The 12,819-nt window shown below is 36.4% G+C and overlaps 2 protein-coding genes across 5 annotated transcripts in view; one reads left to right on the top strand and one right to left on the bottom strand.

The window, feature by feature from the left end:
- The window catches only part of LOC110457523 (U3 small nucleolar RNA-associated protein 6 homolog), a gene marked incomplete at its 5' end in the record, with an annotated part of 114,860 nt that overhangs the window by 37,861 nt on the left and 64,180 nt on the right, over positions 1–12,819 (bottom strand). The window lies entirely within an intron of this gene.
- The window catches only part of LOC110457516, a 31,522-nt gene that overhangs the window by 14,412 nt on the left and 4,291 nt on the right, over positions 1–12,819 (top strand). The window contains exon 1 of one of the 4 annotated variants that reach the window (XM_021508833.1): positions 7,342–7,512. The exons of 2 other annotated variants lie outside the window; for them this stretch is intronic. The gene's annotated coding sequence lies outside the window, so the exon portion shown is untranslated. Of the gene's footprint in view, positions 1–7,341; positions 7,513–12,331; positions 12,670–12,819 lie in introns of those variants that run through there. One more of the 4 variants, XM_021508835.1, reaches the window with a different exon arrangement.

Raw genomic sequence — 12,819 nt, 5'->3', positions numbered from 1 at the left:
TAGTCATGTAGGAAATCTGATTCCAATGCATATCAGAGTTTTGGCAGTGGTATGGTAATCCTTAAATGAACAAAATCTAGGACATCAAATTAATATTGTCTACAACCACAACAGGTACAATTAATGTTTATTCAAAAGTCAATGATTACTGGCAGCAGATTAACAGCTGTGTCTAGTGTGGATACCCGTAACATACCAAGTACCATTTTATTTATTAGAAAGTGACAGTGTAGCGGGAAACTAGTCATTTAGAGCTCGTATATCTAACCACTGACAACCCAATACAATAATCAATTCGGAAACAGATTTAGTTTGAGCCTGTCTTGAATGTTTTTCCAAGCCAGTTTAAACAATTTCTCACAAAATGAATGGGATTCATGTTGTCTGCTCATTTATTTCAATCAGAACTGCCTGAGTATAATGATGCAGGTCTCCAAATGGCAAAAAAGGTCTCCAATGAATGCGAACTAGTCATTAGAATCGAGAGCGCAGATCTTATCATGTTATTTAGGAGAGTGACTTTTTCAGTTTAACAATTGTTGTTGATTTTAATGGAAGACATTCTATGCTTTTCCATACAGAATTAGTGAAATTTGAGCTAGATATCTCTTCTAACAATACACAATGGAACAGTACTTGTAGACAGGCAGGTAACATTTATAGAGCATCGAGTATAGACACACCTAAAACAATAGAACACTGTAAAGAGTCCTACATACAGCTATGATACACCTGTATACCTGTACACCTATAATACACCTGTAATATACCTGTACACCTATAATACACCTGTACACCTATAATACACCCGTACAGCTATAATACACCTGTACACCTATATTACAGGTGTATTATAGGTGTGCAGGTATACAGGTGTATCATAGCTGTATACCTGTACACCTATAATACACCTGTACACCTATAATACACCTGTACACCTATAATACACCTATAATACACCTGTACAGCTATAATACACCTGTACACCTATAATACACCTGTAATACACCTATAATACACCTGTATACTTATAATACACCTGTACACCTATAATACACCTGTAATACACCTGTACACCTATAATACACCTATAATACACCTATACAGCTATAATACACATGTACACCTATAATTCACCTGTACACCTATAATACACATGTACACCTATAATACACCTGTACACCTATAATACACCTGTACACCTATAATACACCTGTACACCTATAATACACCTGTACACCTATAATACACCTGTACAGCTATAATACACATGTACACCTATAATACACCTGTACACCTATAATACACCTGTACACCTATATAACACCTGTACAGCTATAATACACATGTACACCTTTGCATTTGTACAGTTATAATAAATCTGTGTAAATCTATACCTATCTGATTTACATAGGTATACACTCTTCCATTATAACTTATGGGTACAGCAATAGCAACTTCCTAACAGAACAAATGCAAACTTGAAGAGTCATCAAATATTTCTGATTTATTCAGCCTTACTTTATCTATAATTATTTCATCCATCAATTAGATGATTGAGCCTCCCCGTCTCCTGACTCTTACACAAAAAGCTCCCCCCATTCCTCCTTGGGTTTAGAGTTCCTCTAACAGACAGTGTATATTTCCAAAATAACGTGGGCAAAATGTACAAAACCCAGCCCCGATGCTTGGCCTACCTCCTAGGTCCTCCAGTCGGGTAATTATGGGGTGGATGTCACACCAAGGTAGGGCTGTATCTATAATTAGAGACTCGGAGGACTCAACAATGATCCATGGGCACAGTAGGTACTCGTGCCCATGTCATTTGGGTAGGTTTGACACAACTCAAGTGCAAAGAGCAGTCTTGGAAAGTGAACAACAGGTATACAGGCCAGACGCAGGCTTAATGTCATCAAAACGTCACCACTAACATCCCAATCCTATTCTCACTGCACAGGTATGGTGTCATGTGGGACCACTTCCGTGTGTGAGTTCCTGATGTATCTCCCCTAGGTGGTCAGGGGGGATTTTTGTTAAATAAGAAAAGTGGGGTTTTGTGGATAATCAATTATATTTCATTTAAAACTGAAAGACTTCTAGAAATCTAAAAAAAGTATGAATCAAAAGCCATATAAGATGCAACCATCAGGTAGGCACAGGGCTAGAAATTGATTTTGAATGCCACTTATTAATTTGGGTACAGGTTTTCAATTTTTACTAGTCCATATGCAAATTCCACTAACTCAATAATATTAAAAAAGATAAGCAATACCAAACTATGAGTAGTCAATCCGCCTAACGATTTTAGAACCTAGTCTCAGACTATTAGGCTACCTTATTGTCTAGTCACACAGGTAAGATATATTATTTACCCATCAGGTAGACACACAGGTAATATATACCCATCAGGTAGATCCCACAGGTAATATATACCCATCAGGTAGATCACACAGGTAATATGTACCCATCAGGTAGATCACACAGGTAATATGTACCCATCAGGTAGATCCCACAGGTAATTTCTACAAAATTACACCATGTTTTGTGTACCAGTAAGACTGGAGTACTCATTAGTGGCAGACCTGTTGCTTGAGATGCCTGGACAGCCCATGCCATATTGGACATAAAATGTCTTGTGAGTAAGGTGAGGAAATATCCTCATTGGTGTAGCTCTTGTCATCACAGTGTCAGGGGCCAGTGTGGAGATCCATTCAAAACATACAATAACCTAGGTCATTTGCTTAACTTAATTGTCTCTGGGTCAACATAAACTAGGGGTAATTGATGTATGTATAATGTGTAGATAAATAATTCAGTAAGTGATCAATAGTAGCCACTGACCAATTTGACAAGTACCTATCAATGACCATCTGTATAGATACAGATTAAATGGGTACAAGCCTAGCCCCACAGTAGCTTACACTCAGTGCCAGGACCTCCTATCATAGACCTGCCTCCACACAAACATACTCATTTGTCATGTTCACAGAAGGAAAATAATACAGTCTTAATTAAAATTATGGTAATTATTACATAATACTAGAAGCCAGCATCATTATAGAATCTGCATGATAACTGTCTCTTCTGAATTTGGCCACACTTCAGTCACCACTTGTGGATAGCATAGAGGGAGACTGTAGCTGGTTCTGATCGTGTGTGTGTTTGATGCTACACAGCTCCTAGAAGCACATTGAGCATGGCTATGATATTGACTCTCCCCAGATGTTAAAGGTAGGTCGTATGTATCTGAGAATGCAAGCTTGTGGTATTAAACGTTTAATACTATAATTATATACTTACCCCTGAAGGCTAGCTCACAACATCATCGTTGTCTAAATACTGAATAACCATAAGGAATTTAATGCATTTCAACCAAAGTTTAAACCTGCCATCAATTTTAAAATTAAGTATCATTCTGATAGTGTAAAGGAAACCTACATTTATTATTTTTACACTTCCGTATATTTCAAAGCTTAGAATACAAAATGTATTTGTAATTTCAAAATATCATAACTAGCTGTTAAGAAAACTGAAGTCCAGTACACATCTAACAATGCTTTATATTCAGAATATAAGGATTTTTTTCAAATCATGCAGCTTACTTTTAAGTTTACCATAATAGCATTTTATGGAAGATATTACATGTATATCAATATTCTAAATACAAGATTCTATTTTCATTCTGAAATACCAGAGATGAAAGTAACGACTTAATACAAAACCTTGATATTAAAACAATAATTTATGACTATCCAATAAAAGTTTGAAAATAATTTCCTCTCAAAGTTTAACTGGCCACCGTTTATTGTTTTGAACAGAGCACCGACCCTCGGCTTCAGAGGCTGAATTTTTTAGTATCTTACCCTTTTCCATTTTATCCAAAAATCATTTTCTTGAAATTGATGAACATTCAACAATATCTTATTTCAAGAAATTGACAAGTTTGAAACCTCAAATAATGAGAATGTTGTGTTTTTTTTAAGTTAAGGCTATAAAATTTCTACAAATTGTAGTAATAAGACAGGCAATAAAAACAAGAAGATTTTATTACTGACAGAACCATTACTCAATCAGTCCCATATTAAATTGTTGTATGTTTTTACAGCTCTCAACCATTTGTTTTTCTCCTATTTCAAAATCTGTTGTAATATTATAAATTGTCAGATGTTCTGAGATTTTCTGCTGGCAATACCAATTCCTTTTGACAAGAAAAAATATTGAAACTCACTTCTAATCTATACCTGACAGGGGTATTCATGTGTACAGTCAACGACAAAGTAAAATTGTAATAAACAGGAACCTAACAAGCTCTACTACAACTCAAATAGCAATGAGTATTAAGTGTAGCTATAAAATTAAAAATTAAACCTGAGTAATTTTTTAATAGAACAGAAAAACTCAATAAGTAATCTCAACATGATTTTCTGTGGGGTGTGTATAATCGTATGTAACTACCTGGTTGTAATACTCATCGTGTATTTAACACATCAGCATTGTCTAATAGAATCCATAATACACATAGAATCCATAATACACTCATTACACTGCTTCCACATATAAAACTCTAGTCTACAGCTGATCAGATTATCATCACACAGTGGACTTCTAACACTTCTCTAGTAAGATCTAGGTAACATTATTAATAGTGTTACTTTTGAGGAAGACACAGAACTTAGAGAGAGCAGTTAAATGTCTCCCACTTAAAATGCCATTAACTGCTTACATCACAGCGTAGCTACCCATTTTTATACAGACTCTGTTCGTAACAAACAGTTTAGTGCACACTTCTTTTAGATAATTAGTTTCTTATAGCTCTGATTGCATTATTGCCAACCTTTCATATTTTTCCAGAGAATTCATGTAAGACTGCTTTAAGCTGCCTGCGAGCTTCTGTCTAAATCATTTACATGTTATCAAAGGATGAAATGGAAAACATGCAAAATAGCAGTGCGGAAGGAATCCACCGGTCATTACACTGCTTCTGTGAGATAAGAGCTAAACAATCGTCTTCAAATTTCAATTACCCACCTTAATTAAATGATGCTTGAATAACTAGATAAATGACTACATCCTCACCATCAAGATATAAATAACGGTTCCTGGTCTGTTAGGCTCAGGACAGATCCATTACCAGAATGACTCAGGCAGTGATGTCAAATTAAAATAATGTAATGAGAAAATTGGGAGAAAAAAAATGATGGAGGTGACTTTGGTGATACTGCGAAAGAAATATTGTTTAAGACTTGAGTCTGAAATATGGATCCAGTTCAATCCTGGAAAATATTACTGGCAGACAGATGTCATGTTTTCCCAATCTGAACAATGGCAAGGGTTGTAATATAGTTATTTATCCCTGACAAAGTCGGTAGTGGTTATGTTACCATAGTACCTGACAAAGTCAGTAGTGGTTATGGTACCATAGTACCTGACAAAGTCAGTGGTGGTTATGATACCATAGTACCTGACAAAGTCAGTGGTGGTTATGTTTCCATAGTACCTGACAAAGTCAGTAGGGGTTATGTTACCATAGTACCTGACATAGTCAGTAGTGGTTATGTTACCATAGTTCCTGACAAAGTCAGTAGTGGTCATGTTACCATAGTACCTGACAAAGTCAGTAGTGGGTATGTTACCATAGTACCTGACAAAGTGAGTAGTGGTTATGTTACCATAGTACTTGACAAAGTCAGTAGTGGTTATGTTACCATCGTACCTGACAAAGTCAGTAGTGGTTATGCTACCATAGTACCTGACAAAGTCAGTAGTGGGTATGTTACCATAGTACCTGACAAAGGCAGTAGTGGTTGTGTTACCATAGTACCTGACGAAGTCAGTAGTGGTTATGTTACCATCGTACCTGACAAAGTCAGTAGTGGTTATATGTTACCATAGTGCCTGACAAAGTCAGTAGTGGTTATGCTACCATAGTACCTGACAAAGTCAGTGGTGGTTATGATACCATAGTACCTGACAAAGTCAGTAGAGGTTATGTTACCATAGTACCTGACATAGTCAGTAGTGGTTATGTTACCATAGTACTTGACAAAGTCAGTAGTGGTTATGTTTCCATAGTACCTGACAAAGTCAGTAGAGGTTATGTTACCATAGTACCTGACATAGTCAGTAGTGGTTATGTTACCATAGTCCCTGACAAAGTCAGTAGTGGTTATGCTACCATAGTACCTGACAAAGTCAGTAGAGGTTATGTTACCATAGTACCTGACAAAGGCAGTAGTGGTTGTGTTACCATAGTACCTGACGAAGTCAGTAGTGGTTATGTTACCATAGTCCCTGACAAAGTCACTAGTGGTTGTGTTACCATAGTACCTGACAAAGTCAGTAGTGGTTATGTTACCATAGTAACTTGGTATATATTCCTGACAAAGTTGACCATAGAACTGTAGAGCTGGTACCAATAACAAGTACCTGATACTATGTCGAGCCATCATCTAACAATATTGGGCTTTCCTACTTAACGGTCCTGTAAGGGAGTCTGGGACTGCCACAAAGCCAACTGACAGTGTTGTTGTAGAACACCTTGTGGTCAGTCGGAGTTGACCATGTGGTTATTCATGTCGGCTGTCATGAATAGATTTCTTCCAATAATATTTAATGAATAAAGATTGACAGAGCTGAGTGTGGTTAGTCTGGACAAAGGGCCAGGAAAACACTGGTCTGAATGGAACAGGGGCAGAACGGGGCTAGCATGGACCTTAATTTATCTGTTATTGTGATTTAATCAATTTAAATGTGACAAAATACATTCAAATGTTTCTTTACTGAGAAAACATATTTAAGAACGAAAATAGGCTAAGTTTTGGTCAATGGTAGGTGGATTTATAGAGTGTATTATCAGGCCTGGTCCAAGGCTGTATACCCCGGACCAATATTTGTTTAAGTTTCTCCTCAATGGTACACCTCACTGAAATGAATAGTGTTGGTTGCAATAGCTTGGTTAAACAAAGCGAGAACTACGCCACCGGGTGGCGGATCGCCCTATAGACCACTAATTGTGTGTATTATCATTGACATAAGTCTAGCCGAGCACATCATTGGCATTAGGTATAAAAAGCTTTCCCTCGGTTGTGATTTCATGGTGTGGAATAAACTATATCAACATCTCACCACCTTCTCCCAGGCACAGGGCCTCAGGTATTTTCAAATACAGCATGGCCTGGTTTTTCACTCAAAATTAATGTTGTTCTCAATAATCCGTTCAGATTTAAAACCTAGCACTGCCTTAAACCATTTTTTCTTCTTTTAAATTACTGACAATATTTTCTTGAAATTGTATGGCAGACTGTATTTACACGTTGAGGTCGTGAGACAGCCTTTGACCTGTAACCCCTTTGTCAGTCGTCTGTGATACCTGTGAAGCAGGCCCACACCACACTGTACAGATTTCTAAGCACATGGCTGGGAGGTTTACCTGTGTGCGCTTTTCGTGAATGGAGTTTAAGCATATTATGGCTGTTTTGGGTTCTGTTGTTTTTGTGTTGACACCAATCTAAGGTAAGACAGTGGTGCTTGTGTTAATACTTCTCTTTGTTAATGTTATAACTGAGATGACGGCCATTAGATTTGGGTATGACAATTTACGGCAACAGTACACCATCGAGTCCCACACAGGCTGGCATATTACAGGTAATACCTGTACACCAAATCTATCCCAGTAGCCATAGATGTATCTTTATTGTCATGTCTATATGCTTAAAAAGTTATCACTTGGGCCTAAGGGAGTAACTTTCCTACAATGGGTTATGATAGAAGTCAGTCTGACAACATAAATACCTGTTATTAACTACATCCTGACTAAGTTTACAAACTGAATATAGAACTGACGTAATACATTTGGCTGAAGTGTTTTATTAACACCTGTCATCATAGCTAACATTCCTTGGCCAGCGCCTTACAATGTATGTAGTATATTGTCCTATGTTTGTCACAGAATTCCTCGGCCAGGAATCCTCAGCTAGTTTCTTAATACTTAGAGGTAATATTGTCTCATCATTATGTACCTTATCACAGAATTCCTGGGTCAGTTTGTTAATACTTAGAGGTAATATCGTCTCATCATTATGTACCTTATCACAGAATTCCTGGGTCAGTTTTGTTTCGATTCCTGGGCCAGTTTGTTAATACTTAGAGGTAATATCGTCTCATCATTATCACAGAATTCCTCGACCAGTTATGTTACAATGTGGCTAGTTATATTACAATTCCTCCACCAGTTATGTTACGATTCCTCGGCTAGTTATATTACAATTCCTCCACCACTTATGTTACGATTCCTCGGCTAGTTATATTACGATTCCTCGACCAGTTATGTTACGATTCCTCGGCTAGTTATATTACGATTCCTCAACCAGTTATGTTACGATTCCTCATCTAGTCAGTGTTCATACAAAATTTTGAAATAGATGGTTGACTTGAAATGAACAGCCAGTTAAATGTTCACATGCTATAATGTAGATCTATATGATTTCAGAAAAAAATACTTTGTTCAAAGTTGATGAATAGCAGGCTACTTTTGCCAGCAACCGGCATTAACTGTTACTAATGTATTGTCTCTCATTACCAACACTTTCTTACGTAATACATCTTTTATTACATCTACATCATAAACTATCACTTAATCAAATATCATAACATAATTTGTGTTTTATAAATCAGAATGCCACATTTATACAACATGCCCTGATGACATATAGACAATCTACCCCGACAATAAAATTATCTTATTCCTGTGTAATAGGCTTATTTTGTGAAACAAAACTTGGGTATTTTTAAAAGTTCAATGCTTTAAAAAACAGGCAAACGTAAATTTTTAACAAATTCATTTTTGTTATCAAATGTTTTGCAGTATTAACCTTTTTTTTTAATTCTCTGCAATAAAACCTTTACATAACTGTAATTATAGCTTCAAGTATATATGATGTCTTGCCTTCCATACTTAGCTTTATCATAAGTTTCCAACCCAGTGTAATAAAGATGAGCCAGCCACTAGCTATATATATAGTGGCCCAGAGTGCTCGTGATAGCATAGCAAGCACCACATACATTATACCAGATAACTATTTCAGTATAAATGTAATCTAAAAGCACCTATCACTCAGAAAAGCAAGTCCTTTATGACTTTATGCATCGTAGATATTTATGGATATAAAATGGTGAGGCAATAATAATTATAACACTGTATTTGAGAACTACTTAACAGGTCTGGGTAGGTTACAGCACTTACAGCTTTGTATTGTGGGTGCGAACGTTCAAAAGGCAAACTTTAATGTTATGTTACCCTACCCTATTTAACTATCTGAATACAAATATGGTGGTTACTTTGAAATAAAACCAGTAGACCATAATGGAAACACTTGCACATCTAACACAGCCGTAAGCCAACATTTTCAGTTAATGTATCCGACAAGGAATCTTCCCTCAAATTTTTGTAGTTGTATATGAATTATTAGTGCAGTCATCATGTTGACAGTCGCGCAGGTGTCCGCCATAATCATCACATGGCTTGGTATGTAAAGTATTTGTACAACCCTGACAGCAAAAATCGCCCTCGGCTGCCTCGAACTTTTACATTACTTCCTAACTAGAAAAAATCAATCACTGTCTCAAATTTATAATAATAAGCCGGGTCGTAGGCTGGTAAAACCTGTACACTAACTAAACACACACGGCAGGTAACGGCTTCAATAATAGCTATTGTACTACCCCACAAATATGGCCAAATTATTCATATTACAAGTAAGTTTCCCTCAATAAAGACAGCATAGAAATGTTTGATTTTTAATTACAAATCTTACACCACTAGTTTCTGTCCAGAGACCATTTTTGTGCTAACCAGTTATCTATGAATAAGAAACACTCTGACATCTTCTGGAGGTTTTAATATAAGTTTGTGTAACCCGTCAGTGATAGAAAAGATTTATCAGTAGATGTCTACAAAGTACAACTAAGTCATTGAACACAATTTGAACAAAAACCTTACAAAAACATCATGAGAAAAATAATGAAAATGACACATTAAAAATGGTAAATATATTCCAGCATTTTTTAGCTTGTTCATGAAAAATTTAACATGAGATATTTACCTGGACATAATTTTATTCTATTCCTTTAATTAATAGTTACTTTAATTGTGCTTAAAAAAGAAATAATTATGAAAGCTACCATTTCTGCTTTGTAAAGACTGACATGAACTCCCTTTCTATATTAATTGTCTTGTCTTCGCTGAAGACTTTTAAGCATGAGAAAGCTGTTTTTTGTCCTTGTATGGCCTCTGAAGAGCTCTCCGTGGTCGAGTGTTGTGTGTCAATGACTTTGTGTACCTTATGCCATCTATACCAGTAATGGATATAAAATTACCTTGAGTACCATATTTGAAATCTATAAATAATAAATTCTCTTAAACTCTTCAAAGAAGGTGCTAGACCTCGTTTAATGTCGGAACAAGGTAGGACAAACGTCCAAGGCCATATACAGACACATGATGCTAATCATTCGATGTCAGTGTAAGTTTAATTATATAGGATCATATTCCAGTAATGTGGTCAATTGAAAACACTCATAAAACGTTTGGATTGTTTCTAATTTAAATTTAATCCTTACATAATTTATCCTTTTGACCATATTAATGTTTGATCAATTTTCCCTTCCATAAATGTTATGTATTATACATATCCACAAAGTAATTGAAATCATTCAAATTTTACTTGCAAATGCAGCCATAAAGGAGAATTTTAAATTCTTTGAAAATATATAATTTCAGTGAGGATGTTTTCTAGAATTAAACTTTATCCTTAAAAAAATTACAACTTTGCATTAAAAAAAAAGAATCCCCTTTGCCTTCCTGTAAGTGGGAGACACACTATGAATATTTATAGGGGCTTACAGGGGTTTATAGGAGAGAGGAACCGTCAGGGGTTTATAGGAGAGAGGAACCGTCAGGAGTTTATAGGAGAGAGGAACCGCGGTTTATAGACTGTTTATAAGATACAGGGGCTGAAACTTTGGTTATACGGTAGGGGGGCTGTTTACAGGTGAAAACAGTGACAGTGTTGATGATCGAGTGTTAGCCACAGTGTTTTACCTGCAGGCCACACTAGAGCTAGAGGTGAGCTAACGATTAGTTACTGCCACCAGCTCTACATCTCTGCCACACTTGCTTCCTTGTGTATATCAGGCACCAGTCCACGGCCTGAGGATAACGACAGACACACCCTACTCCGCTTTTTATGTCTGACATTTAGCTAGTTTAGGATGTTTATGGGTCTGCAGTAAGGTGCATGCTCCCGTTCTTACAGGCCTTTTATAAGTTCAAGTCTTTTAAATGAATGCTTCAGGCATTCTAGCAGGCAGGAGATCATGTACTTCAAATAATTAAAAAAAATCATAAAGAGTTTTTTCGATCGCAATATATCGGTTTTTGTGTTTGCCTAGTTTTGTCTAACACTGTAGCACATGTTTGGTTTATAGCTAAATAATTGTATTGTATATATAGTTAAATATATAAGAAATAACATCCTATAAAGTATTCTACATTTTTTGCTGTTTTAAACAATTATTGTCTGTTTGAGAATGTTTGTGCGACTCTGTTCAGTGTAACTCATGGCAAGAACCAATTTTTTAGAAACACTTAGCAAGTGGATTTTAAAAGTATGTTTCCAAAGGTGAAATATGCTGGTCTTAAAAATTACTATATACATACTTCATAAAATTAATCTGTTATTATTTAATTGGTCTTGTAACAGAAACAAAGGTTTTTATGCCTGTCCTTATTTGATAATTAATAAAAATGTATACTGTGAATAAAGTAATATACATATACAAATGTAGTATAAATAATGCTGCACTCATTTGTCCGGCAAGTAGTAAATTTATACTAGCTTGTGAATACAGATGGACGAAACCAGTACTGGCCCAGGGCCATCGGACCTGAGATTCAAATCTAATGGCCCGGAGGCCAAAGGAGGCCTTTGGACGCTGGATTTTTCTTTCCCTGTTAAAGATATATATATCCTTCAATCTTTTCGAGTCCCATCTCTCCTCCTCACCACACTCGCCTGACCCTGATAAACGGCTTCCCTAGTGACCATCCGATTGGAATTTGCCTCGTCTCGGGTCGCATGGTGTAAAATAAACATAGCTGGGTACATCTAAATAAAGCCATCGAGAACACCGCAATCCCCACAATTACAGTCAGGTCACCCGGTTCTTGTGCAGTCTAACGTCAAATAAGAACCGTTCAGGAAACACTTTATAGTTTTTTGATAAAATTATAACCAGTATGCTGCTACCATGCTTTTTTAATTGCCTGAAAGTTAAAATCACATGGTATGGTTTTGTAGGGGGTAATTACTGTAGGGTCTGAACCCAAAGGACAGCCCATTTTCACCTGATAAGGTCAATTATCCCAATAGATTATCCCTCATTTCCTATGTTGTGGTTCATTTGAGGTTAGGAAGAAGGTAAAGACAAGGAAAGTTGATAAACGAAAGTTGCTAAACGTCACAGTATAGACTGGTTCTGGGTGAGCGAGTTCCTGGCTAGAGGCTACAGACTGCAGTGTGATATTGTAGCTGTTGTGTAAAGACCACCTCAGACAGTCTCAGTAGAGCACTAGTGTACAGCAAACACGTGTACATACCACAGGATCATTTGGTAAAGTTTTATGGTGGAATTTGTTTTAAAATTATTGAAATTCTAGGCTTTTTATTGACTAATACATGTAAAATAATATCCATCTACCAGTGCATTTAAATGTGTCAAAACAACCATTGTGATGTTGACAAGCTGACTGGGAGCTTGTCC

Source organism: Mizuhopecten yessoensis, unplaced genomic scaffold, assembly GCF_002113885.1.
Source record: "Mizuhopecten yessoensis strain PY_sf001 unplaced genomic scaffold, ASM211388v2 scaffold9173, whole genome shotgun sequence".
Classification (NCBI taxonomy): Eukaryota; Metazoa; Mollusca; class Bivalvia; order Pectinida; family Pectinidae; genus Mizuhopecten; species Mizuhopecten yessoensis.
This window is presented reverse-complemented; position numbering and strand designations above follow the sequence as displayed.